The 5,888-nt window shown below is 40.3% G+C and overlaps 1 long non-coding RNA gene across 1 annotated transcript; it reads left to right on the top strand.

Moving 5' to 3' along the window:
* Positions 1-968: 968 nt before the first annotated feature.
* On the top strand, positions 969-3,025 carry LOC130015755 (uncharacterized). Its single transcript, XR_008791137.1, has 3 exons — positions 969-1,039; positions 2,374-2,446; positions 2,850-3,025. It is a non-coding gene; the product is annotated as an uncharacterized LOC130015755 (long non-coding RNA).
* The last annotated feature ends 2,863 nt before the right edge of the window (positions 3,026-5,888 follow it).

The raw sequence follows: 5,888 nt of genomic DNA, 5'->3' as shown, positions 1-5,888 counted from the left end.
TACGGGTGGGCCAAGCTTCTTGTCTTTGGTCTGCAAAGACACTGTGTGTAGTTCTAGCTGGCCTTACGTTTGTGTGCCTGCTGTGCATGTTTTTAAATATGTTTGATATTACGCTTTGAAAAGGAAAGTGTTCGATATATTTCATTAAACATATTGTTCGGGTGCGTGGTTTGAAACAGGGATGCCTGCGAGGCAAGGTACGTGAGCTAAGTCCCTGTACCACCGCACCGGTTTTCAGAAATGTTGTAATATCCCGTAAAATTTTGAAGTTTAAGTTACGAGTTCCGGTAACATTTTAATTATCGACGTAATTAAATTTGTTTTATGAGTCGATTCGGAAATGGTTTAATTTTAAGTCCGGGTTTCGAAAATTTATTTTTTTTTAAAAAAAGAATCCGGGTTGAGTTTCGGTCCAACCAGAATTGGTTGGACCAGGTCTCTTTGAACCGAGACCTGGTCTCGTACGGGAAATGCAGGTCTCGTACGAGACCTGCGTTTTTTGAGCAGGTCTCGTTCGAGACCTGCTACGGATTGTTAGGGGGGACGGTTTTGGCTCCTGATTTTCAGCGATCCTCTCGGTATTTTAATACGTTTTGAAAACCAAAAGTGTTCACCACATATCCATCAAACCCTAGCCTCTTTTTCCTCTTAAAATCGTCTTGAAATCTTTCTCCAATCTTGCTCTGAAGTTCAGTAAATTTTCGAACTTCAATTCTGTTTTAATCGCAAAAATCGACATCTCCGTTCATAACAGATATCTCACTCGTTTCGGAACCAAATTCTCTTCCGTTTGATCCCTGAGATTGTAGACTCAGTCCTCTACGATCCGACATCTTATTCTCGAAGAACGGTACGTAAACGAATCCATATCAATCGCCGCCGTTGTATCGTTTTAAGTTATTTTCAGTTTTGAGTTTTAAACGATACCTTCGTATTTTAATTTGTTTGGCAGCCGTTCGGAGGTCAAAATCAATTCCGTTTGTTTCCTGTGAAAGTAGACTCACGCATCTACGTTTCTACACCTTTCGTTCGTCAAACGGTACGTAAATGAACCCGTAGTAATCGCCGCCGTCTCACCGTACTTATTTGTCAATTCTGAGTTTTACTTGATTAATGGTTACTGCCGATTTCATTAAACCATTTAGCTAGGAGGTTGTTTCCTTTTGAGGTTATGATTATGCTAGATTATAAATATAAGCTTGGTGTTAGAATCATTAAACTCTTAATTAATGTGTATGATTCGATTTTATAATTCTTCGTTTTTATTTTTTCGATTCAAGTTTTTGAAAAAATGGCTTCGTAGAATTCGGCTTCCCTTAAGTTAGCTTGACTCAAGTGATCTTACTTGAGGGTTTGATCTTGATTTGTATGTTGTTTGTTTAAGAAATTAATGAGTTCGGGAAAGCTTGAGTACGAATTCTGTTTCTGAAACTTGCTAAATGTTGGGTTTGTGTTGTTGAGGAAGATGTGACAGGTGTGGGTTGGCCAATTTGATAAGTTGATCGGCTAAAAGTGCTCTTAAGTCATTGATTTATTATGCTTAAAACATATTGATTCTTAAACTTATTTATTAACTATTTTATATGGATTTTAAATATTAAATTACGAAATCGAATTCGACTTATTAATTAGCGTTTTAAATAATAATATTATTCATAATTTGAAATTACTCCGGGCATTAATATTTTAAGTTTAAATTAAATATTAATTTTATTATGGTTATACGTAAAATTTTATATTGACTATATTAAATAAGTATTGGGGATTTTATTTTATTTAAAAGTTTGTCAAATTAATTATATTATTTTTAAGGCATAAAAATAATATTTGAATATTTAAAATTAAATTAATAATTATTATTAATTATTATTTAATTGTTAAAATTGATATTTTTTGATTAGGATGCCTTTGGAATTAAATTTATATTTTAGCTTTGTTTGTTATTTAATTAATTGAGATAATTGCCGATAATATTTAATTACTTGAGTTTCAAGCTATTGAGTTCTATTTTGATATTAATTAATATTTTATTTAATATTAATTATAAACTGTGGTTTATAAACTCTGGAATATTAGTTGGGTCGGTTTGGACTTGGGTCACCGACATGTGTGTTTAGCTTGGTATTGAAAAACTCGGCTAACCCACTATTTGAGGAATTGATTTCATTTATCAATTAAATATTATTTTAATAATATTTTCGGATTGGATTTAAGGCGAACTCAATAGTCTTGAATTAATTACGGCATTACATTTTATTTGAGAATTGTGTTTCTCTGTGATTTATCTGGTTATTTAATTGTGCTAGTCCTACGTGGTGTCTAGTCATCTTAGAGTTAGGGGTCGTACGGATATTAACCTATTTATTATTTTAGACCCGTCGACTGCTCGTGCTTCGGAGTCTACGCAGGGTTAGCTGTTTGCCAAGATCACGTGGATAAGCAAGCTGTGAGTTTGTAGTGCTATTTACCGCTTTATTAAGTACCGCATCGTATTTTAATATTATAAATGTTTGTGAACTGTTTTTACGGATTATGGATCTGGATTGAAACGAGCTACTCGATAGGCTTGTATCAAGACTGTGTGCACCGGTAAGTACTCTGGGAAACGGCAGACTAAAGTCTTGCTTACGCTGGTATATTTATATGACGAGGATTTGTTCCCGTCCACTCTGGGTTTATCGGTATGCTATGTCATACTTACGCTGGGATCATTTCAATACTGTTTTCCATAATCATATTATATTAGTATAAAAATGTTTTGATTTAAAGGTTTTAAACTTAATAAATGTAAATAGTATTGCGAACTCATCTCAGTATATCTGACCCCGTTGTTTTCCCAAATTTTCCAGGTTTATGATTTGAAAGCTGGTCCACTCCGATTCTTTTGATTCGTCGGAGGTTTTTATGTTATTAAACTAGTTTCTGTTTTCAAACTCTTAGACCGCAGTAGAACTAGTTTATATATTACATTTGTTATTGCATTGGGATTGTCGATTAGACCGATTATTTATTATTGGCATATTTACACTGGAATATTTTATTATTATATTTAAGGCATGGTGTGGAATATTTCAGCTACTTAAGTTATTTATATTAGAACTGTATTATAAATTGCTAGACCTAGGTTGGAGTCTTGGTTGCCCCCGAGCAGTTTTCTGCAGGTTTAAATGTTTATTTGATTTCCGCAAGGCTTGCTACGGGTTTTGGTACAACCATACCCATACCCTAGCGCCGGTCACGATTCATGAAATTGGGTCGTGACAAAGTTGGTATCAGAGCTTTAGTTTCGAACTAAGGCCAAATTGTTACGTGTTTATTGCTTTAAGGCATGTTAAGTGTTACTGTTGTATCATAGGATCTATTGCGGAATTAGGATTCAAGTTTTGTCTTTTGAAACATCATCTTTTGTTTTCAAAACTTTCTATCTTCACCTTTAGGGATGTCTGAGTCGGTCTTATGTGTTACTAATGTTTTATTTGCGAAATTTTTTTTTTTCTTTACCCTTGAATGTTAGTGTTATTACTCTGGATAAATTGTCGATTTGTGAACTATTAAATTATACTCTGGGTGTTGCTATATGGGCATTGTTTGAGATTTGTTGTTTCATTCTTAGGAATGAACACTCGTGAGCGTGCTGCAGCTCAAGCTGAGGCTGAAGCTGATGACGCTATGTCGATTGAGGTTAACCAGCATGAACCAGAGGTTCAAGTTGGCAGGGGACGTGCAGGTGGAGTTCCGGCTGGCAGAGGCCGAGCTGGCAGAGGTCGGGGTGGCAGAGGTCAGGCTGCTGGAGGCAGAGGTAGGGGACGTGGTGGTGCAGGCGTTCAGGCACCAGGTGTACCACAAGCTCCTATTGATCTGTTTGACTTCACGACATTTCTGGCTGGGATCACTGCACTCCAGAATAATCAAGTGCAACTGCAAGCGGGACAAATCGCTATGCAGAACCAGTATGCTATGCTGGGACAGATTGTGCAGCAACAGGTACCACAGGCTGGTGGTGTTGCGGTTGGTTGTGCTGGAATCACTAACAGATACCTTGTGTTGGCTTATTTGAGGCTGAAGCCGACCGAGTTTGCGGGCGACGGCGACGCCCTAGATTTTCTGGAGGAGGTTGAGCGGAATGCTCAGAGACTACAGGCTTCTGAGAGACAGACCGTTATGCTAGTGGAGATGTCCTTGAAGGGTGCTGCAAATGACTGGTTTCGCAGGGAGATTCGCGCAGTTATGGCTACTATTACATGGGCGGACTTTGTGACACAATTCAAGGAATTTTATCTACCTTTCTTAGTGACAGAGGGTTTCAGAGACAGACTGTTGGTTCTGAGGAGAGGAGACAGATTAGTACATGAGTACACTACTTAGTTTGTGAGACTGAGTCGCTTTGCCCCAGATCTGCAGACTGAACAGCAGAGGGTGAACGACAGATACGTGAAGGGTCCGGGTGCTGACTTTATTAGTCTTCTGACTGAGACGACCAAGGAATTTTCTGCTGTAGTGGACAGTGCCCGTCGGATGGAGGCAAATTTACTGCACTTTGGGAAAATGACTGAGACGAAGAAGGCGAGCGGTGTTTTTCAGAGTAGTGGGCAGCAGGGTGGTAGCAGCAGCTATCAGCACAAGCCTTCCCAGTACAAGAGTCAGAAAGGGGGTGTTCGAAAAGGGTATCTGCCGTATTCTCACAGTTCTGGTTACAGTGGGAGTAGCTGTGGATCTGGTCGCGGTTACAGTGGTACTTCTAGCGTCCCGTTTTGTCAGAACTGCAGTCGCAGACATTCGGGACAGTGCACAGTGGCACCAGGTAGTTGCTATGCTTGTGGCCAGCAGGGTCACTTTGCTAGGGAGTGTCCGTCATCTGGACAGCAGATGTCATCGGCTAGTGTTGCTCAGCCGTTCTTTCAGCAGCAGAGGCCCGTTTTCACTCCTTCGGCAGGGTATTCTCAACCTGCCGCTTCGATTGGTGGCCAGCGGGGCCGTGGTTCAGGAGGGCGTGGTTTTGGTGGCCGTGGAAACGGTGGTAGAGCTCGGGTAGTTACAGTTCTTCTCAGGCACTGCAGCAGGGACAGGGTCAGGCCAGAGTATTTGCTCTGACTCCTCAGGATGCTCGTGCATCAAATGCCGTGGTGCAAGGTACTATTCCCATTTCATTTGTAGATGCCTTGGTCTTATTTGATGCGGGTGCAACACACTCTTTTGTTTCTTCGAGTTTTGCTGCTAAGTTGGGTGTGACACCATCTAGGTTGTTAGAGCCTTTATCTGTATCTACGCCTTTGTCTGATTGTGTTGTGGTGGACGTGGTCTATCCGTCTTGTTCTGTGGTTATACATGGTAGGGACCTTAGTGCTGATTTGATTATGCTTGACGTGTTGTCTTTTGATGTCATCTTGGGGATGGATTGGCTTTCACGCCATTTTGCTTCTATCGACTGCCGAGGGAAGTCGGTATTGTTTGGGATTCCTGGTGATATGCCTTTTTCCTTCCAAGGGGAAAAGACAGAAGCACCTAAGAATCTAATTTCGGCGATCAAGGCCAAGCGTATGATGGGCAAGGGTTGCCAGGCTTTCTTAGCGGTAGTTTGTGATTTAGAGGGTGACAGTGGTGATGTGCATAGTGTCCTGATAGTGAATGAATTCACTGATGTGTTTCCAGAGGAGTTGCCTGGATTACCACCCGATAGTGACATCGAGTTAAATATTGATGTTGCTCCTGGAACAGCTCCTATTTCGATACCGCCATATCGGATGGCTCCTACAGAGCTGAAAGAGTTGAAGGAACAGTTACAAGAATTGCTGGATAGTGGTTTTATCAGACCGAGTACTTCTGCGTGGGGTGCTCCTGTGTTGTTTGTCAAGAAGAAGGATGGATCATTTCGGCTGTGTATTGACTAC

This window comes from Mercurialis annua, linkage group LG7 (genome assembly GCF_937616625.2).
Source record: "Mercurialis annua linkage group LG7, ddMerAnnu1.2, whole genome shotgun sequence".
In the NCBI taxonomy this organism is placed as follows: domain Eukaryota; kingdom Viridiplantae; phylum Streptophyta; class Magnoliopsida; order Malpighiales; family Euphorbiaceae; genus Mercurialis; species Mercurialis annua.
The sequence above is the reverse complement of the archived record's forward strand: the minus strand, read 5'-3'. Positions and strand labels throughout refer to the sequence as shown.